General features: G+C 39.0%; 1 long non-coding RNA gene across 2 annotated transcripts in view; it reads right to left on the minus strand.

Moving 5' to 3' along the window:
- LOC129046541 (uncharacterized) overlaps positions 1-23,348 on the minus strand; it is a 173,608-nt gene that overhangs the window by 27,413 nt on the left and 122,847 nt on the right. Inside the window, exon 3 of one of the 2 annotated variants that reach the window (XR_010404762.1) lies at positions 17,366-17,729. The exons of the other annotated variant lie outside the window; for it this stretch is intronic. This is a non-coding gene — a long non-coding RNA (uncharacterized LOC129046541). Of the gene's footprint in view, positions 1-17,365; positions 17,730-23,348 lie in introns of those variants that run through there. 2 annotated transcript variants of the gene reach the window in all.

Consider the following 23,348-nt stretch of genomic DNA (forward strand, 5'->3'; position numbering starts at 1 on the left):
GGCATGGCTAGAGGCCTGGAATCTTTTTTTTTTTTTTTTTAAGATTTATTTATTTTATTTTATTTTATTTTTTTAAAGATTTTATTTATTTATTTGAGAGAGAGAATGAGAGACAGAGAGCACGGGAGGGGAGAGGGTCAGAGGGAGAAGCAGGCTCCCCGCCGAGCAGGGAGCCCGATGCGGGACTCGATCCTGGGACTCCAGGATCATGACCTGAGCCGAAGGCAGTCGCTTAACTGACTGAGCCACTCAGGCGCCCTATTTATTTATTTTAGGGAGCATACATGTTTTTGGACTCGAGAGCTGGGGTGGGGCAGAGAGGGAGGGAAAGAGAGAAAGAATCCTCAGACTCCCTAATGAGCTGGGGACACGGGGCTCAGGCAGGGCTCCATCCCAGGACCCTGAGATCATGACCTGAGCTAAAATCAAGGGCCGACTGAGCCACCCAGGCGCCCCGAGGCCTAGAGTCTTGAAGGACAGCTCTTGTATTCAGAGGACTCAAGAGGTTCTCTTTTGTAGGAGCACTGGGAATAAGGTAGAAAAGGGTAGAAGAAAGAAACTGGATATAGATAGGCAAGGACTACATCAGGCCTTTTCATACTGGAAATTTAAAATTATCCTGTGAGAATGAAACACTGGAAGGTATAAAATGAGGAAATTGCTTGACCAGATTTGCATTTTAAATTATGAGTTTGGCAGCAGTATGGAAGATAAATGGAAATCTGGAAATATGATGTCATACTCAGGGAGACTAGCAAAGCAGTGTTACAAGGGAAAAATGGGTCTAGGGCAACACTCTGAATGGTTATGGGCCGGTTGGAGGAAGATGTTAAGGAAATAGAAGGTACACTATCAGTACAATATGAGTAAGAGGGAGGGTAGTCCAGTTTATCCCTAATGTTTGTAACTTGGGCGGATTATGCAGGAAGAACAGGTCCCCCCCCAACCCCAAGTTCACCTTGGGGTGGCAGAAGGAAGCTAAATAGTAGTTTATTTGGAGTGCATTTAAGGTGCCTATTGCACACTCAGATGGAATCGTCCCTGGGCAACTGGTTACATAGTTCTAGAGTTCAGAAGAAAACGGTGTTGCAATTAAAGATGTAAAGATCCTCATAATTTAAGCCAAGGTCTCCAAAATGGGTATGCAAACACTCTGTTGGGCATATTATAATGAACATGTTTGAATTTATATTTACTTTCTTTTCATCAATTCAAATTTTCTGCTTTTGAATGTTTTCTAATGTATGTAATATATGTAGAACAGTAATACATATGCATAATTTAGAAATAAGTATGTATGAAAATGTGCTCAAAATATTTCCGGCAATTACTAATTTAAGCAGGTTGCAAACTAGTGGTCACCTCCGAGCATTTTGCTTTACAATAATTACCTGGAGAACTTTTATTTACTTATTTTTTTAAGATTTTATTTATTTATTTGACAGAGAGAGACACAGTGAGAGAAGGAACACAAGCAGGGGGAGTGGGAGAGGGAGAAGCAGGCTCCCCGCAGAGCAGGGAGCCCGATGCGGGACTCGATCCCAGGACCCCGGGATCATGACCTGAGCCGAAGGCAGACGCTTAACGACTGAGCCACCCAGTACTTTGTACTTTCATGTTATGGAGATGGCTTCTTTCCCTAAACCTCATGAACCAACCTCTGCTGTGCCTCAGACTTTTCTGCAGCTTCCTCACCTCTCTCAGCCTTCTTAGAATAGCAGTTAGGGCCTTGCTCTGGACTAGGCTTTGGCTTCAGTGACTGTTGCAGCTGGTTTGATCTTCTATCTAGACCACTAAAATTTTGTTCATATCAGCAATGAGGCTGATTCGTATATTCACTGGACTAGCACTTTAATTTCCTTCAAGAACTTTTCTCTGCTATCACAACTTGGTTAACTGTGGCACAGGAGGCCTAGCTTTTGGCCTGGCTCAGCTGTCAACATGCCTTCCTCACTAAGGTTAATCATTTCTAGCTTTTGATTTAAAGTGGGAGACATGCGATTCTTCCTTTGACTTGAGCACTTAGAAGCCGTTGTAGGGCTCTTAATTTCCCCGATTTCAGTATTATTGTATCTCAGGGAATAGGGAGACCTGAGGAGAGCGAGCGAGAGAGGTAGTCTGTGAAGCAGTCAGAACACAGATTTATAAATTAAGTTTGCCATCTTGTATGGGTGCAGTTCATGGTGTCCTAAAACAATTACAATAGTACTGTGAAAGCTCACTGGTCACAGATCACCATAACAAAATAAGAATAATGAGAAAGTTTGAAATAGTGCCAGAATTACCGAAGTGTGACACAGAGACACAAAGTGAACAAACACAGTTGGAAAGATAGCACCAATAGACTTGCTCGACATAGGGTTACCACAGACTTTCAGTTTGTAAAAAACGTAATATCTGTGAAGCGAGATAAAACAAGGTATGAATACAGTATTAACTACAGTCGCCATATTGTACATTACATCCTCATGACTTATTTATTTTATAACTAGAAGTTTGTACCTTTTGACCCCCTTCATCCGTTTCACCTACTCCCCACCCCTGGCAGCCGCCAATCTGTTCTCTGTATCTGTGAGCTTGTTTTGGTTTTAATTCCACATATAAGTGAGATCATATAGTATGTTCTTCTCTGTCTGACTTCTTTCACTTAGCATAATGCCCTCGGGGTCCATCCATGTTGACCCAAATGGCAAGATTTCATTCTTTTTTTTATGTTGCATAGTAGTCCATTGTGTGTGTGTGTGTGTGTGTGTGCGTGCATACATAACCACATCCTCTATACCCATTTATCCATAGATGGTCACTTAGGTTGTTTCCATATCTTCCATATCTTGGCTGTTGTAAATAATGCTGCAATGAACATGATTCCAGTAAAGGCCTCTTTTTTACCTAAGGGTTATAATTAGGATAATGACTTATTTTCTGATAGGCAGGTAGTAATTATAAGTACGAGTTTTAATTATATTAAGTTTCAAATGACTTTCAATGAATGTTGTTATAGATGAAAAAGTAATACTTTGTTAATCTAGTTCCAACATATTCTTTATATGCATTATCCCTGTGAAAAGTTTTTCTCTGGGCCCTAGCTACATAGTCTGTTGTTTAACAGATATATCCAGATCTCACCACTCTCTAACTACAAAGTAAGGTGACATTTTAAATGTATATATATATATATCTGTGCAAGGCCGTATCACTATGAGATTCTGCTATGTGTGATTGTAAAAAGCTAAAATAACAGTGGCTTAAACACAAAAAGGTATATTTCTTTCCACTTACAAGAAGTGTGGATGTCTTAGAGTTCAGGGCTATGGGGCAGTTCCACTGTAACCAGGGACAGAGGCTCTTTGTGTTATTCAGCGTTCTGTCTTATGTAAGTCTTTAGGCTCTTGTAACCAGTTCCATGTGTGTGAGTGTGGTATCATGTGGGACTGTGGTAGCCAAGCAATTCTCTAGGGGTACCAGCTGGAGTTGTTCTACAGTTAAACTCAGTTCTGACATTGTCTCCCCAGAGATAGCATCAGATCCCACAGGTTAAGGACTAAGTCCTCCAAGACTGTCCCCCTCACCCCCTACCCTCAGAAGGCAGTCACAAGCCCAGATTGTTACCTCTACTTCTTACTGACCAGCTATTAATCAGAGGTTTCCATTGCTTGGGTTGGATTAATTTGTTAGAGCAGCTCGCAGAACTGAGAGACACATTCTACTTACTGGATTACTGGTGTAGTACAAACTATATAACTTAGGAACAACCAAAGGGAAAAGATTCATAGGACAAGTTATGTGGGAAGGGATGCAGTTTCTATGCTCTCTTTTGGTGCTCCATTCTTACTATAGTTCCAGGTGTTCACCAATCCGGAAGCTCTCTAGACTCTATCCTTTTGGGTTTTTAGGTAGACCTTTTTATGTAGGTATGGCTGATTAAATCATTGGCCATTGGTGATTGACTCAACCTTGAGCCCCTCTCCTCTCAAAGGAGGTGAGGGAGTGAGACTGAACATTCCAACCCTCTAATCACATGGTTGGTTCCTCTGGTGACCAGCCCCCATCCTTTGAGCTGGGGCTTTGCAAAAGTCACCTCATTAACATAACAAAAGATGCCTTTATCTTTCTCATCTCTTAAGAAATTCCAAGGGTTTTAAGAGCTCTGTGCCAGAAAGACGACAGAGACCAAAGACATTTTTCTTATTATTGTTAAAAAAGCGAAAGTCAACCGAGTAAATTTGAAGATATAGTTGGTTTTATTAAGCATTCATGAATCAGGCAGCATCCCAGGAGTTGTACAAAATGGAAGGTTTTATAGGAAGGAGAGTTTGGGCAAGAAGTTATTAAGAAAAGAAAGAACTGTTTGAGGCATAGTCATCTTCCCTTAGGGGAGAGGGCAAAGGGTCTTATTAGGTAAGTGGATTACCTCATCTTCCTTTGGGGGATGGAGAGGACCCAAGTGACAGATTATCTCAGTTTTCTGATGAGGACATTTGTGACTGACAGGTTAAAAGTACATTTCTGGGGGAAAAATTGGAACTTCAATTAAGTTAGGTATTAAGCCCCAGTTTGGTGACTTGGTCTGGTATAAGTGACTCTATCTTCGGCCTATGGTTTTCTTTTTAGCGTTACAAATCACAATATTATAGTAAGTGACTTGATCCAAGAGATCTTCAGGAGCTCAAGACATATAGGTGGCAGTAAAGAAAGAGGTAAAAATCAAAGAGCTGTACCACCAGTAATTTGCAGTATCCTGTTAAGAAAATTCAGCCACATGATGGAACCTAGCTGCACAAGGAGAGTAGAAAAAGTCTTTTAACCGCATATTGCTGCCCTGAATAAATTAGTATTCTGTTATAAGGAATAGGGGGAGAGTAGATATAGATAGGGTGGGCATCTAGCAGTTTCTTCCACAATATGTGATCTTTGTTTTTCCTGAATGTATTAGGGTTCTCCAGAGATGAAGAGATTATAAGGATTTGGCTCACACAATTAGGGAGGGAGGCTGGCAAGTTGGCAGAGTAAGTGTTCAAAGGCCATCAAGAGGGGAGAGCTTAATGTTTCAGTTTAAAGGCCAGCAGGCTGAATTCCCTCTTATTTGAGGGAGGGTCGGCCTTTTGTTTATTCAGGCCTTCAAATGACTGGATGAGGCCCACCCACATCATGGAGGACAATCTGCTTTACTCAGTCTATTGATATACGTGTTAATCTTATTCAAAACCACTTACAGAAACACCCAGAATGTTGGAGCAAATATCTGGGTACCCTGTGGCCCACTTAACTTGATACATATAAGATTAACCATCATTATAGTCATCTTCAACTGAATATAAAACTAAAATATTTATATTGTAAAAACACCAAACAGGGGTGCCTGGGTGGCTCAGTCGTTAAGCGTCTGCCTTCGGCTCAGGTCCTGATCCCAGGGTCCTGGGATCAAGCCCCACATCGGGCTCCCTGCTCGGTGGGAAGCCTGCTTCTCCCTCTCCCACTCCCCCGCTTGTGTTCCCCTCTTGCTATGTATCTCTCTGTCAAATAAATAAAAAAATCTTAAAAAAAAAAAAACAAAACACCAAACAATTATAGACATGTATTATGTAGAAATCAAAATTTCCTTATATTCCTACCTCCCAGAGATACCTGTTAATAACAGCTTAGTGTATTTTTCTCCACTTACTTGTAGTATATATACTAGTATACATACTAATGTATATATCTTACAAAAACAGGATTACATTACTTATATATATAAATATATACATGCACACACATATATACATATATAACATGTAGTACTGTGCTTTAATGTTTACGTTTTTATTCTAGACCTTATTCCATGTCATTAAATGTAGACCTGCTTCTTCTGAACATTATTTCACTATGGATGTATTATCCATTCATTCATATTTTGATTTATTTAATGAATATTTTTCATACCTACTATGTGCCAAGCAACATTTATATGTCTGATCCTCTGTTGGTAGAAATTTAGGTCATTTTGTTTGTTTTTATTCTTTTGTTTTCTATTATAACAATGTTGAGGTAAACATCTTTATCTTCAGACATTTTTGCAAGAGTTTATTCTGTAAAGCATATTTCTAGAATTGCTCAATAAGAAGATACCCATATTTTAGGTTTTAAAAGGTGCTGCTAGCCAAGAGTTTGTCAACCTCAGCCCTGTTGACATTTTGGGCAGATAATTTATCATTCCTGGGCAGGGTGGTGTGAGGTCAGGGGAGCTGTTCTGTGCATTGTAGGATGTTTAGCAACATCGTTGCCCTGGATACCAACAACACCGTCCCACCCCCAAGTTGTGACAATCAGAAATGTCTTCATACATTGCCAGATGTCAGGACGCCTGGGTGGCTCAGTCGGTTAAGCATCTGCCTTCGGCTCAATTCATGATCCCAGGGTCCTGGGGTGGAGTCCTGCATGGGGCTTCTTGCGCAGCAGGAGCCTACTTCTCCCTCTGCCTGCCGCTCCCCCTGCTTGTGCTCGCTCTCTGACAAATAAATATATAAAATCTTAAAAAAAAAACACTTAAAAATTGAGACAGATCCAGAGGAATTGCTGCTTGGACATTCTGCTAAAAGAATTGCTATTTATGATTATAAGTTACAAACTCTTTTAAATTATCATGCAAATATAACTTTTTACCAACTGGCTTCTCTTAAATTAAAGTAAGTTAAAAAGGTTTTGTTTTGCTAATTTAACAACTCAGGGATTTTTATTTTTATGTTCAAAAATTCTTTCTTCTTTTGCCTCTAGAGAATACACTGTATTCTTTTTTTTTTTTTTAAAGATTTTATTTATTTATTTGAGAGAGAGAGAATGAGAGACAGAGAGCATGAGAGGGAGGAGGGTCAGAGGGAGAAGCAGACTCCCTGCCGAGCAGGGAGCCAGATGCGGGACTCAATCCTGGGACTCCAGGATCATGACCTGAGCCGAAGGCAGTCGCTTAACCAACTGAGCCACCCAGGCACCCGAGAATACACTGTATTCTTGAGAATACACTTATATAGCACTGATTATGAGCCATGCTATAGTCTGAATATTTGTGTCCCTGCTCCCCTCCCAAATGCATATGTTGAAATCTTAACCCCTACTCAATAGGGCATTTTTCTTTGGGAGGAAGTCCCCAGAGGTGGTTCTAAAGATCATTACTGTCCCTCTTCCTCCACATCTTTGGAGTCTGAAGCAGTCCCTCCTAAGGGCCAAGGTTTTATCCTTCCCCCACCACAACAAAATCAATGTGAACCATTCCAGTAGCTATTAACCACATTGCCTACCTCCCCCAGTCATCCCCTACGCCATCTGGATTTTGTCGTTAAGGGTGAGTTACAAGATGGACAATGGATTTTTATAAAAATCACAGACATCTGTATATCCCCTATGCTGGCCCATGTGGGCCACTGTACAAGGACTTAGCGAAGTGAGCAGTGTATTTAATAAAGTGGTTATTATTCTTATGATGTAGGACTATGTTGATCCAATGAGAGAATCCAGGTGGCTGAACTAGAATAAGACTGAGTGCCCTAGGCCGTCTTGGTGGGCTGCCACCTGGCAGATGTACAAATCAGGCTAGCCTGGGGTTGTCATTAGGGAAAGAAAGAAGTATGCCTAGAGATCAGGGTTGAATCCTAGATTTTCAAAATAGGTTCATGTAAACACATACCCCTTTCATCCTACCCAAGGAGGAGCTGAGAGATGATCTTTTCTGGAGACAGCCAAATTCACTGACCAGGAGGAGGTGAGGGAGGTAGTCAGAATCTATCTGAGCTGATTTTTATGGAGGCTGTTCCAGGCTCAACAAATCCAGATCCCTGTGCAGGGTAGGAAGTATGGAAAGTCCAGCAAACAACTGTGCTGTGTGGCTTTGGTGAAAAAGGTGGTCCAAAAGCCAAACGCATTACACAAATTAGTTTAAAGGGTCACAATGGTATGGCCAGAGTCAGTAATCTATTTGGAACAACAGCTGATCATTCGTAGACTCTCATAGGTTTGTATCAGTCTAAACTGAGGGCATACTAATTTTTTCGCTATAAGCTCAGGTGGTAAATGTTACAGACTTGTGAGTCTTACAGTCTCTGTTGTAGCTACTTAACTCTGCTACTATCCTGCTAAAACAGCCATAGACAATATGTAAATAAGTAGACAAGGTTGTGTTCTAATAAAACTATTTATGTAAACAGCTAGTGAGTTGGATATGGCCCAAAGACCAGGTTTGCCCACCCTGGCCTAAGTTTAAGTAAGCTCATACCTTCGTTGAGCCAGATTCCTGCTTCTTACATTTATTTATGCTATAACACAACCTTATGTACTTATCTTTCTAAGTGCATAATTTCACCAATAATTTAAAATTACAGTGGCTACTTGGGGGACCTTTTGATATGGACAAAGTTTTTCATTTGAGAGGTCCTTTAAAATAAAAAGAGGACAAAATAAAAAACAGCCAATGTCCTACCTTTTTTTGGTTGGTATGAAGAAGCACCATAAGAAATTCAGATTCCAAAATTGCTTCCTGAGAGGATTGCTTGGCTAAGAAATAAAATGAAACTGTGAAAAACATAAAATGATCTTCCTAAATCACAACATAACCTAATGGCCTTTATACTATTCTTCCTGCTCCTTCATTTCCCTCTGCCCCAATATCTCCTGATAGGCTGCCCTTCCCCTTGGCCAGCCAGAAATCCCCAAATATCAGTTAATTCTTAACTTATAAGGAAAAATCACTTGTAGCTGATTTTATTCTTGTTTCTTTCTAAGCTGAGAGCCATTTTAAAGACTTTCAAAAGCTTAGGTAAGTTGAGAGAAATTTGCAAAGAAGTGTTGGAATGTATAATAGGTCATATGTTAGAGGAAATCTCAGATGCAAAATAACTGGATGGAAAGTGTAGGAGAGGAAGACACTGGAGTAATTTAAAAGATGCTGATTGCACAGGAAACAAGAGGAATTTATGAGCTGTAGATGTTGTACCACTTATTTCAGAGACTATCCTAAAAACTTCCCTGTGAAAATAGATTAGGCTCTGTTTAGTCCTGTAAAGAAAAGATGAGTCCAATTGGTGTTATCAGGGATCAGCTCTTTAATTCTTTAGACAGCATTCAGGAGTAGAGCCAAAAGCAGATATGACCCCAGTTTTCTCCTGACTTTTTACGAATGGCCTTAAGCCAGAAATAGGGGATTTAATATTCAACAAGAATCAGAATGGGAAATAGTTCTATTGTCAGATCTCTAACATCTTGCCAAATATTGAAAAGAGTCTTTGTAACTTGATAGCCTTACAAGATAAAACAACTAGATGCACATACATGGTCCTTAACCACTGGCAGAGTCTTTTCATAAAGATACTTCTGGTTTCTGTAAACAGAAAAGACATTGGAAAAACAATGGTCTGTGTTAACTAAAAAACTAAGGGGAAAACAATGAAGTGAGTGATCAAAGAAGGTGCTCCAGGGAAGACTCAGAATAGCCTTATTTTTGTTTTATCTTTGAACCCACAAGGAAAAGTTTCTCTAAGTACAAATACTGCAATCTCAACTGTAAACCCTACCATTATTATACAGTTGCTTCCCCAGGGTCAAAAAACAGCTCAGTTTGTGGGTATCTCTAATAATTCTCATTCTCCATGGCCCAGACCATACCTGTTATCCTGGGACCTTTAAGTCAGGCACATTCTTTCTTTCCTTGTGACACTATACTCACTAACTTAATAGAGAGGGATTTGTTATGCAAATGAAATTGCCAGTTTAAATGCTCTCTCAATGGTCTCTTCCTTGAAATCTCTAGAGACCCCTATTCATAATGAAGTCATAACTAATTTAGACATTGACTTGCAGGTATGTCCGAGCCTAAATCAAGCTATAATTGAAAGTATCAGATTGCCAACAAAAAAATTATACTGATGTAGGCAGGATTACTGGGTTGAAATCATCAAAGTTCTAAACCTTTACCCAAACTTGTATAATACCCTCTAAAACCAGAAGCTAAAGAAAGACTAAAACCCAAAGTTGAGAGCCTAATAGAGAAAGGACTCATTATCCTTTGTTATTGTCCTTATAATATTCCTATCTTCTCAGTAAGAAAACCCAATAGATAGGGATATAAATTCATTCAGGACCTCAGGGGCATGAATGAGAGTCATTTCCTATTACCCTGTTATTCTGATACCAATTGGTGTGCTCTAATAATTCAATTCTGTTATTAACCACTCAGAATTAGCATCAGACTCCACAGGCTTAAAGGCACAGTCTATTTCAGAAACCAGCTGCAAGTGACATCCCCAGGCTACATGCACTTCTGACCAACTGGCTACAAATCCAGGGGTTCCCATGACCCTCCTTGGGTTTGAAATTCACCAGAATGACTCACAGAACTCAGGAAAGTATTATACTTACAATTACAGTTTTATTATAAAAGATATAAAGAGATAAAAAGATAAATGAAGAGATATAGGGTGAGGTGTGAGAGGATCCCAAATGCAGTGTTTCCATTACCTTTCCCTATGGAATTGGGGCACCTTACCTTCCTAGTACACTGATGTGTTCACTAACCAGGAAGCTAGAGGTTTTTTTTTTTGTTTTTTTGTTTTTAATTTTTTATTCTTATGTTAATCCCCATACATTACATCATTAGTTTTAGATGAAGTGTTCCATGATTCATTGTTTGTGCATAACACCCAGTGCTCCATGCAGAATGTGCCCTCCTCAATACCCACCACCAGGCTAGCCCATCCTCCCACCCCCCTCCCCTCTAGAACCCTGTTTGTTTTTCAGAGTCCATCGTCTCTCATGGTTTGTCTCCCCCTCCGATTTCCCCCGCTTCATTCTTCCCCTCCCGCTACCTTCTTCTTCTTCTTCTTCTTTTTTTTTTTTTTCTCAACATATATTGCATTATTTGTTTCAGAGGTGCAGATCTGAGATTCAACAGTCTTGCACAAGGAAGCTAGAGTTTTTACTGGAGTTTCATTATAGAGGCACATTTGATTGAATCATTGGCCATGTGACTGAACTCAGTCTTCAGTCCTCCTCCCCTCCCCTGAGGTCAGGCTAGCTCAAATCACCAACCATCTAATCACATGGCTGGTCTTTCTGGTGACCAGATCCCATCCTGAGTCATCTTACCTTTTAACATAAACTCAGGTGTGATCCAAGAGTCTCATAAATAAAAAAGAAACTCCTAACACTCAGAAAATTCCAAGTTTAGAGTCTCTCTCCCAGGATTCAGGGATAAAGACCAGTAAAATTCTTTATTATAAAATTGGCCACCCTGTGGCCTTTGGCCATCATTCTTTTTATATGCCCAATATTTGGACTAGCCAGTGTGGGGTAGGGATAGAAGGATGTTAACTTCATCTCCCAATACATTTGGCTATCAATATCAGTATTATTATCAGTATCATAATCTTACCAACTATGCCAATATATAGTAAGGTAGATATAACCTGAAAAATAAGTTAAAGATACTGGTATGTTACTAGAGTCCCATTTAGTCATTAATAAATAGTTCAGTCCATCATCATATCATATAACCAAAATGTCTCCCAGGGTGAGGTCACTCAGGTTTGCAGGCTTCCATTTGATCTCATCAGGTTCCCAAAGCAAGAGTGGTCTCAACTGTATACACACACACACGAATATTATTCAGCCATTAAAAGAATGAAATCTTGCCATTTGCAATAACATGGATGGAGCTAGAGAGTATAATTCTAAGTGAAATAAGTCAGAAAAAGACAAATACCATATGACTTCACTTACATGTGGAATTGAAGAAACAAAACAAATGAACAAAGGGGAAAAAAGAGTGAGGGAGGCAAACCAAGAAACAGACTCTTAAGTATAGAGAACAAACTTATGGTTACCAGAGGGGAAGTGGGTGGGGGTTGGGTGAAAGGGGTGATGGGGATTAAGGAGTACACTTGTCATGATGAGCACTGGGTGATGTATGGAAGTGCTGAATCACTATATTGTAGACCTGAAACTAATATAACACTGTATGTTAACTAACTGGAATTAAAATAAAAAATTAAAATTAAAAGAGTGGTCTCAACAATATATGGTTTCATCTTTTCAGGCATTTGGTATGATTGAGCTGAGAGACAACTTTATCTCTTGCTCTGAGCCTCTTTCAAAGTGTTAATGGATTTTGCTGGCTACTGAAATTGCCATGCTATCATATGACTTCAACTAAATCATGGGTGACCAAACCACTTCCCTGTGAAGCTCATCATTAACAGGCCCAGGTTTGCCTAATTATGAATCTTTCTACCTTTTTTACTTGAGGGATCCGGACAAGCCCTAGGTATTCTGATTCACCTAGGAAGTCAACAAACACTAATAGTTTACTACAGTCTCTTGACTCAGTGATGAAACCTACGGGCTTTGCCTAAGACCACTAGCTGCAGCTGCTATACTAGCGGAGGTTTTTTTTTTTTAAAGATTTTATTTATTTATTTATTTGAGAGAGAGAGAGAGAAACAGCATGAGAGGGAAGAGGGTCAGAGGGAGAAGCAGGCTCCCCGCTGAGCCGGGAACCCGATGCGGGACTCGATCCCAGGACTCCGGGACCATGACCCGAGCCGAAGGCAGTAGCCCAACCAACTGAGCCACCCAGGCGCCCCTAGCGGAGGTTTTTGTTGACTTGATTTTAGGGTCTCCTTAAACCTAGTGATCCCTCATGTTGTATAATCTCTTTTTTTGCACACTGAATACACGCAACATTCTCAGCAAGTAGGGTTACCTCTTATGAAACCCTGTTATATTCTCCCATTCTTCATCGGGCTCCTTTTCAATTCTGCTCTTCTTCCATTATCTGAACAACTGTTCGACCTCTGTGAACTATCTGTGCCCCAAAATGATTTACTAAAATCCCTTTAGAAAATTCAGACTTAGTCTAGTTTGTGGACAGTCATATCTTAAAACTGAAACAGGAAAATACCAGGTGGCATGCACTAGAGCAGATCTCACTTCACCTCCTTTGTCAGAGGCAAAAATCCGTTCATGTGGCAGAACTCACCGCACTCATCAGAGCTTGTCAATTAGCTATGGATAAAAGAGTTAACATATACATTGGAAGTAGTAAGATTTTGGGTAAGTCCATGGTCTTGGAATGCTTTGGATACAACAAAGGTTTTTAACTTTAGTAGGAAACCCTATTAAGAATGGTCAGCAGCTTGGGGGCGCCTGGGTGGCTCAGTCGTTAAGCGTCTGCCTTCAGCTCAGGTCATGATCCCGGGGTCCTGGGATGGAGCCCCGCATCGGGCTCCCTGCTCAGTGGGAAGCCTGCTTCTCCCTCTCCCACTCCCCCTGCTTGTGTTCCCTCTCTTGCTGCCTCTCTCTCTGTGTCAAATAAATAAATAAATAAAATCTTAAAAAAAAAAAAAAAAGAATGGTCAGCAGCTTAAAGAACTTTCACGTGTTCCAATGCTTCCTAAAGAGATAGCTACTACAAAGGTAGGAGCTCATGTAAAAGGCGATAACATGGAAGCTAAAAGAAATGCTTAGGCTGATCATTATGCCGGAAAGGCAGTGCTTGCTAAGATCCTAGCACCCATGAAACCCTGAGACCAAATCTTTTCAGACATTCAAAAAGGCTATTTTGAATGGCAGTGGTTGGCTTCAGAATCAGAAAAAGATCCTGGGAGAAATCTGAATGCAAACCATATGAGAATATTCTCTGGCCCTCTGGCTTCTTTTTTTTTTCCTTTTATTTTAAAGATTTTATTTATTTATTTGACAGAGAGAGAGACAGCGAGAGAGGGAACACAAGCAGGGGTAGTGGGAGAGGGAGAAGCAGGCTTCTCGCCGAGTTGGGAGCCCGATGCGGCGCTTGATCCCAGGACCCTGGGATCATGACCTGAGCCAAAGGCAGTTGCTTAACCACTGAGCCACCCAGGTGTCCCCTCTGGCTTCTTGATAGCACAAGAAGTTCTCCAACGGGAAATTGCAAAATATTTACATAAAATTATCCCCCAGAGTAAGGACACTTTGAGTACTGTATTTAATGAACAATTGCATGGAAATACCTGAGGGTGTTTCTGATTCATGTTTCATTTGTCACCAGCACAGTCCTAGTAAAATTGCGAAGATAGGATATGGACAAGAGCCCAAACCCGTCTCCTTTGAATACCTCTAAACAGATTTGTATCTACTCCCTGCAAAACATATTTTTAAAAGTCAGATTTATTGAGCTATAATGTGTATTCAGAAAAACTTGCCTTTTTAGTGTATAGTTCTGTGAGTTTTGACAAACATGTAATCACTACCATAATCAAGATTAGAACATTTTTATCACCTGAATTGTTTCCCATATTAGAGTTTGTCCTCAACCCTCTGTCTAGCCTCTGCTCCTAGAAACTACTGACCTGTTTTCTAGACCTATAATTGTCCATTTTCCAGAATGTCATATGAACAGAATCATACAGTATGTACCCTTTCAAGTCGGGCTTCTTTCACTCAGCATAATTATTTTGAGGTTCATTTATGTCATTGTGTATATCAGTAGTTCCTTTTTATTGCATGCTTGTACCACAAATTGCTTATCCATTCATGAGTTGAAGAAGATTTATTTACAGTTCTTTTATGGTTATAAATAATGCTGCTATAAACATTTACATATATGCCTTTATGTGAACATACATTTTTATTTCTCTTAGATAAATACCCAGAAGTGGTATTAAAGTTAAATTACCAGAAGTGGTAAATGCATGTTTAACTTTATAAGAAACTTTCAAACTTCTTCCCAAAGTGGCTTTACCATTCTCGTACAGCAATGTATGAGTTCTAGTGGCTCTACATCCTCATCAATACTTGCTGTTGTCATTACAAAAAAAATTCTAGCCATTATAATAGGTTAAAACATCATTGTGTTTTAATTTACATTTTCCTGATGACAAATGATGTTGAGCATCTTTTTATGTGCTTCTTTGACTTTTATGTATCTTGTTTGATGAAGTGTCTACACAAATCTTTTGCTCATTTAAATATTGTATTGTGGGGCGCCTGGGTGGCTCAAATGGTTGAGCGTCTGCCTTCAGCTCAGGTCATGATCCCAGGGTCCTGGGATTGAGTCCCACATCCGGCTCCCGGCTCAGCGGGAAGCCTGCTTCTCCCTCTCCCACTCCCCCTGCTTGTGTTCCTGCTCTCGCTGTCTCTGTCTCTGTCAAATAAATAAATAAAATCTTAAAAACAAAAAAATAAATAAATATTGTATTGTTTGTTTTATTATTAAACATTGAGAGTTGTTTATATATTCTAGAGATAAGTTCTTTATCAGATATGTCTTTCACAAACACTTTCTCCCAGTCTGTGGCTTGTGTCATATTTAAGAATCCAAGGTAACAAGTCTTATGTTTTTCCATTAGACATTTCATTGTTTCAGGTTTTGCATTTAGATTTATGAGCTATCTGGAGTTAATTTGTGTAAATGGTGTGAAGTATGGATTAAGTTCTTTCTTTTTTTATATGGATATCTACTTGTTCCAGAATCATTTGTTGAAAAGACTCTTTTTCCTTTTCTCTAATGAAAGTCTCAGAGGTAGGGCTTTCTTAGTGACCTTGTCTTTCTTTCCTTGGCAGTCAAACTTTACCTTATATTCTTGGCAGGTCTTATTCAGGAGAGTTTCCTTCTCTCATCTTCCGTGCTATTGCCGTACTTTGTACGTGTTATAAACCACATTACATTTCTATATTTTTGCTTTAGACAGTCTTATAAATGATTGAAAATAACACAAAATTTTTATATTTACCTTCATTTTAGTATTTCTGGGATTCTTCATTTCTTTTTATAGATCCAAATTTCTGATATGTTCCTTCTATGTGAAGAATTTCCTTTAGCATTTCTTGTAGCACAGGTCAGCTGGTAATGAATTTGACCTGCTATTATTTAACTCAAAGGTCTTTATTTCAGCTTCATTTTTGAAAAAATAGTTTTTGCTGAGTATGGAATTCTGGTTGATAGTTTCTTTCTGTAAAAATGTGCCTTTATTGTCTTATGGCTTGCACAGTTTCTGACTAGAAGTATGCTAATATTTGTCTTTTTGTCTTTGTATATAATAGGTCTTTTTATTCTGGTTGCCTTTAAGATTTTCTCTTTATTTTTGCTTTTCAGAAGTTTTCTTTTTCCTTAGTATTTGTTCTACTTGGAGTTCTCTGATCATCTTCATCTATGGTTTGATGCATTTTTTTTTTTTAGTTTTAGAAATTATTATTTCTTCCAGGATTTCATCTGTCATGTTCTCTCCCTCTTCACCTTCTAAGATTCCAATACTTGTAGGTTACAACATTCATTATTGTCTCAAATATCTAGACTGCTCCATTCTTATATATATATATATTAAATATTTTATTTATTTATTTGACAGAGAGAGAGATAGCAAGAGCAGGAACACAAGCAGGGGGAGTGGGAGAGGGAGAAGCAGGCTTCCCGACGAGCAGGGAGCCCGATGTGGGACTCGATCCCAGAACCCTGGGATCATGACCTGAGCCGAAGGCAGACACTTAACGACTGAGCCACCCAGGCGCCCCCATTCTTATATTTTTAAATCCATTTTTATGTTTTAGTTTAGCTAATTTCTACTGATCTATTTTCAAGTTCACGAATTCTTTCCTCAACTATTTTGAGTCTATTTATGAACCCATTGAACTCATTCTTCACCTGTGTTTCTGTGGATCTTAGAATTAATTCTAATAGTTTTTATTTGTTATAGTTTCTATCTTTCTGCTGAAACCCCCCAAATGTTACACTAGAGTCTCTAAGATATTAATCGTAGTTATTTTAAATGCCCTGTCTGTTCTAACATCTGTGTCATCTCTGTCTGATTCTATTGATTACACCCACTGTAATCAATAGAATCACAGCCACTGTGGAAAACAGTATGGAAGTTTCTTTTATTTGCTTTTTTGTGTTTCATAACTTTTTGTTGAAAGATTTACTTCTTGTGTAAAATAGTAAAGATTAGGGTAAATAGTATTTAGGCTAGGAAATAGGCACACTTTTTCTAGGCTGTTTGTATGGTGGATTAAGTCAACATAATCAGGATTTGTTGTGCCTTTAATGCACCACAAACGTCAACTTCTTTCAGCATTACCTTGTGCTCAGGGGGAAGGCTTGGTATTGATGGATTTCTCTTAATATTTCAGTTACCCTTAGCTTTCAGCCTTCCCTGTATGCCTGTGCCACGGAGATGATCTCCATGCTCTTGCCTTGCCCCTAGGGTTAGGCTTCTGTTGCTTATTACTTGCTGCATAATGCTCTAGTAGGAATTCTCTGTTTTCTGGTCCACTTTCAGTCTTAGACAGGTCTTGTGTACCTAGGTCTTTAGAGGTGGAGATTTCTCAGTGACCCTGTCCATTCTCCTTTGGCAGTCAAATTCTGCCTTCTATCTTAGTGGATTTTGTGTAGAAGAAAATTTCTTGCCCTTCCCCCCAATGCTAGGACATCTTTAATGGTCTGGGCCCAGGACTGCTTGCTGCTCTACTCTCAAAAGTAGAGGGTTTCTTCTTTTACCTTTACTTCAGCTGCAATGGGTCTTCACCAGTGTCCTGTATATGACAGGATTTTCCACCACTGTCTCAGTATCTTAAATATGGGAATAGGGACTGGATAGGGTTTTGTACCTTTTCAATAGGAAGTGGTGACCACTTCTCTTCATGTATGCATTGCTGAAGGAAGTTTTAACCAGTCTTCTGCCTTGTCCCCAATCATCTTTCTTGTCAGTAGCTAGTAGAAGTTCATGGAGAAGACCCTGTGAGTAGGTATAAACTCCATCTGCATCTGCTGCTCCTAGGGTTTTATCCTCTCACAGGAGTACAATAAGGGGTTAATTTTCAAAATATATAAAGAATTTATACAGCTCAACACCAAAAAAACCCAAACAATCTCATTAAAAAATGGGCAGAGGACCTGAATAGACATTTTTCAAAAAAAAAACATAGTTGGCCAACAGACACATGAAAAGATGTTCAACATTGCTAATCATCAGGGAAATGCAGACCTTACACCTGCTGGAATAGAAATAAAAGTGTTGGCAAGGATATGGAGAAAAAGGAGCCTTCATACACTGTTGGTAGGAATGGAAGTTAGTACAGCCACTGTGGAAAACAGTATGGAAGTTCCTCAAAAAATTAAAAGTAGAAATACCAGAGGCGCCTGGTGGCTCAGTTGGTTAAGCGTCTGCCTTTGGCTCAGGTCAGGATCTCAGGGTCCTGGGATCAAGCCCCACATTGGGCTCCCTGCTCAGCAGGGAGTCTGCTTCTCCCTCTGCCCCTCTCCCCACTTGTGCACACACACACACACATACACACACACACTCTCTCTCTGTCTCTCTCAAATAAATTAAATCTTTAAAAAAATAGAAATACCATATGATTCAATAATCCCACTATTGGACATTTACCCAAAGAAAACAAAAACACCGATTTGGCAAGATATTTGCACCCTTATGTTTATTGAAGCATTATTTACAATAGCCTAGATATGGAAGCAAACTAAGTGTCCATTGATAGATGAATGGATAAGATGTGGTGTACACACACACACACACACACACACTATGGAGTATTACACAGCCATAAAAAGGATGATCTCTGTGCCATTTGAGACAACATGGATGGACCTAGATGGTATTACGCTAAGTGAAATAAGTCAGACTGAGAAAGACAAATACCATATGATTTCACTCATAAGTGGAATCTAGAAAAAAGGGGAAGAAACAAAAAACAGAATCATACCTCTAAATACAGAAACAAACTGATGGTTGCTAGAGGTTCTTTTTATGTTTTGGATATTAATCTCTTATTGGGTATATTTGCAAATATCTTCTCCCACTTACTAAGTTGCCTTTTTGTCTTACTGATGGTTTCCTTTGCTGTGCAAAAGCTTTTTATTTTGGTGTAGTGCCAAAAGTTTACTTTTGCTTTTGTTTCCCTTGCATCAGGAAACATATCTAGAAAAATGTTTCTATGGGTGATGTCAAAGAAATTACTGCCTGTGTTCTCTTCTAGGATTTTTATAGTTTCAGGTCTTAGTTAGGTCTTTAATCCTTTTTGAGCTTATTCTTGCATATGGTGTTACAAGGTGGTCCAGTTTCATTCTTTAGCATATAGCTGTTCAGTTTCCCAGCACCATTTATTGAAGAGACTGTATTTTTCCATATTATATTCTCGCCTTTTTGTCATAGATTAATTGACATTGATTAATCTTGGGTTTATTTCTGGGCTCTCTATTCTGTTCTATTAATCCATGTGTCTATTTTTATACCAACACCATACCATTTTGATTACTACAGCTTTGTAGTATACCTTAAAATCTGGAATTGTGATACCTCCAGCTTTGTTTATCTTTCTCAAGATTGCTTTGGCTATTCAGGGTCTTTTGTGGTTCCATACAAGTTTTAGTATTATTTGTTCTAGTTTTGTGAAAAATACTATTGGTATTTTGATAGGAATTGCATTGAATCTATAGATTTCTTTGGGTGATATGAACATTTTAACTATAAAATTTTCCAATCCATGAGCATGGAATCTCTTTCCATTTGTTTATGTCATCTGCAGTTTCTTTCATTAGAGTTTTATGGTTTTCAATGCATATCTTTTCCCTCATTCATCGATTCCTCAGTATTTTATTCTTTTTAGTAAAATTGGTGTTATTTTCTTAATTTCTCTTTTTGCTACTTCATTATTAGTGTATAGAAATGTAACCAATTTCTGGGTATTGATTTTGAATCCTGAAACTTTATTGGATTCGTTGATCAGTTCTAATAGTTTTCTGGTGGAGTCTTTGGGATTTTCATGTCTGCAAATAGTGACAGCTTAACTTCTTCTTTACCAGTATGGATGTCTCTTATTTCCTTTTTCTTGTCTAATTGCTGTGGCTAGGACTTCCAGTATTATGTTGAATAAAAGTGGCAAGAGTGGACATACTTGTCTTATTTCTTATCTAGAATAAAGGTTTTCAGTTTTTCACTATTGAGTATGATGTTAGCTCTAAGTTTTCATATATGCCTTTAGGATGTTGAAGTATGTTCCCTCTAAACCCATTTTGTTGAGAGTTTTTCTCATAAATGGATGTTGAATTTTGTCAAATGCTTTTTCTGCATCTATTGAGATAATCATATGATTTTTATCCTCTGTTTTGTTAATATAGTGTGTTACATTGATTGACTTGCAAATATTGAATCATACTTACATCCTGGAATAAATCTCACTTAATCATGGTGAATGATCTTTTTAATGTATTGTATGTGGTTTGCTAATATTTTGTTGAGAATTTTTACATCTATGTTCATTAAGGATAGTGGCCTGCAGTTTCCTTTTTTTTGTAGTGTCTTTGTCTAGTTTTGGTGTCAAGATAATGCTGACCTGGTGGAATATATCTGGACACTTTCCTTCCTCTTCTACTTTTTGAAATAGCTTAAAAAAAATAGTTATTGGGGTGCCTGGGTGGCTCAGTCGTTAAGCATCTGCCTTCGGCTCAGGTCATGATCCCGGGGTCCTGGGATCAAGCCCCGCATTGGGCTCCCTGCTCAGTGGGAGGCCTGCTTCTCCCTCTCCCACTCCCCCTGCTTATGTTCCCTCTCTTGCTGTGTCTCTTTCTGTCAAATAAATAAATAAAATCTTAAAAAAAATAAAAAGAAGAGTTATTAACTCTTCTTTAAATGTTCAGTAGAATTTACTTGTGAAGCCATCTGGTCCTGGACTTTTTTTTTTGGTAATTTTTTTATTACAATTCTATTTCATTACTTGTAATCAGTCTTTTCAGATTTTTTTATTTCTTTCTGGTTCAGTCTTGGAAACCTGTATGTTTCTAGGAATTTATTAATTTCTTCTAGCTTGTCCAATTTGTTGGCATATAATTTTTCATAGTATTTTTTTTAATTTTTTTATTCTTATGTTAATCCCCATACATTACATCATTAGTTTTAGATGAAGTGTTCCATGATTCATTGTTTGTGCACAACACCCAGTGCTCCATGCAGAATGTGCCCTTCTCAATACCCACCACCAGGCTAACCCATCCTTCCACCCCCCTCCCCTCTAGAACCCTGTTTGTTTTTCAGAGTCCATCGTCTCTCATGGTTCGTCTACCCCTCTGATTTCCCCCGCTTCATTCTTCCCCTCCCGCTACCTTCTTCTTCTTCTTTTTTTTTTCTTAACATATATTGCATTATTTGTTTCAGAGGTACAGATCTGAGATTCAACAGTCTTGCACAATTCACAGCGCTTACCAGAGCACATACCCTCCCCAGTGTCTATCACCCAGTCACCCCATCCCTCCCACCCCACCCCCCACTCCAACAACACTCAGTTTGTTTCTTGTGATTAAGAATTCCTCGTATCAGTGAGATCATATGATACATGTCTTTTTCTTTTTGACTTATTTCACTCAACATAATACCCTCCAGTTCCATCCACGTCATTGCAAATGGCAAGATCTCATTCCTTTTGATGGCTGCATAATATTCCATTGTATATATATATATACCACATCTTCTTTATCCATTCATCTGTCGATGGACATCTTGGCTCTTTCCACAGTTTGGCTATTGTGGACATTGCTGCTATAAACATCGGGGTGCACGTAGCCCTTCGGATCCCTACTTTTGTATCTTTGGGGTAAATACCTAGTAGTGCAATTGCTGGATCATATGGTAGCTCTATTTTCAACTTTTTGAGGAACCTCCATACAGTTTTCCAGAGTGGCTGCACCAGCTTGCATTCCCACCAACAGTGTAGGAGGGTTCCCCTTTCTCCGCATCCCTGCCAACATCTGTCGTTTCCTGATTTGTTAATTTTAGCCATTCTGACTGGTGTGAGGTGGTATCTCATTGAGGTTTTGATTTGGATTTCCCTGATGCCGAGCGATATTGAGCACTTTTTCATGTGTCTGTTGGCCATTTGGATGTCTTCTTTGGAAAAATGTCTGTTCATGTCTTCTGCCCATTTCTTGATTGGATTCTTTGTTCTTTGGGTGTTGAGTTTGATGAGTTCTTTATAGATTTTGGATACTAGCCCTTTATCTGATATGTCATTTGCAAATATCTTCTCCCATTCTGTCGGTTGTCTTTTGGTTTTGTTGACTGTTTCCTTTGCTTTGCAAAAGCTTTTTATCTTGATGAAGTCGCAATAGTTCATTTTTGCCCTTGCTTCCCTTGCCTTTGGCGATGTTTCTAGGAAGAAGTTGCTGCGGCTGAGGTCAAAGAGGTTGCTGCCTGTGTTCTCCTTTAGGATTTTGATGGACTCCTGTCTCACATTGAGGTCTTTCAACCATTTGGAGTCTATTTTTGTGTGTGGTGTAAGGAAATGGTCCAGTTTCATTCTTCTGCATGTGGCTATCCAATTTTCCCAACACCATTTGTTGAAGAGACTGTCTTTGTTCCATTGGACATTCTTTCCTGCTTTGTCAAAGATGAGTTGACCATAGAGTTGAGGGTCCATTTCTGGGCTCTCTATTCTGTTCCATTGATCTATGTGTCTGTTTTTGTGCCAGTACCATGCTGTCTTGATGATGACAGCTTTGTAATAGAGCTGGAAGTCCGGAATTGTGATGCCGCTGGCTTTGCTTTTCTTTTTCAATATTCCTCTGGCTATGTGGTATCTTTTCTGGTTCCATACAAATTTTAGGATTATTTGTTCCATTTCTTTGAAAAAAGTGGATGGTATTTTGATGGGGATTGCAATGAATGTGTAGATTGCTCTAGGTAGCATTGACATCTTCACAATATTTGTTCTTCCAATCCATGAGCATGGGACGTTTTTCCATTTCTTTGTGTCTTCCTCAATTTCTTTCATGAGTATTTTATAGTTTTCTGAGTACAGATCCTTTGTCTCTTTGGTTAGATTTATTCCTAGGTATCTTATGGTTTTGGGTGCAATTGTAAATGGGATCGACTCCTTAATTTCTCTTTCTTCTGTCTTGTTGTTGGTGTATAGGAATGCCACTGACTTCTGTGCATTGATTTTATATCCTGCCACTTGACTGAATTCCTGTATGAGTTCTAGCAGTTTTGGGGTGGAGTCTTTTGGGTTTTCCACATAAAGTATCATATCATCTGCAAAGAGTGAGAGTTTGACTTCTTCTTTGCCGATTTGGATGCCTTTGATTTCTTTTTGTTGTCTGATTGCTGTGGCTAGGACTTCCAATACTATGTTGAATAGCAGTGGTGATAGTGGACATCCCTGCTGCGTTCCTGGCCTTAGGGGGAAAGCTCTCAGTTTTTCCCCATTGAGAATAATATTTGCTGTAGGTTTTTCATAGATGGCTTTTATGATATTGAGGTATGTACCCTCTATCCCTATACTCTGAAGAGTTTTGATCAAGAAAGGGTGCTGTACTTTGTCAAAAGCTTTTTCTGCATCTATTGAGA

Source organism: Mirounga angustirostris, unplaced genomic scaffold, assembly GCF_029215605.1.
Source record: "Mirounga angustirostris isolate CCGP_5_RB_7025 unplaced genomic scaffold, mMirAng1.0.hap1 SCAF_9, whole genome shotgun sequence".
Taxonomy (NCBI): Eukaryota; Metazoa; Chordata; class Mammalia; order Carnivora; family Phocidae; genus Mirounga; species Mirounga angustirostris.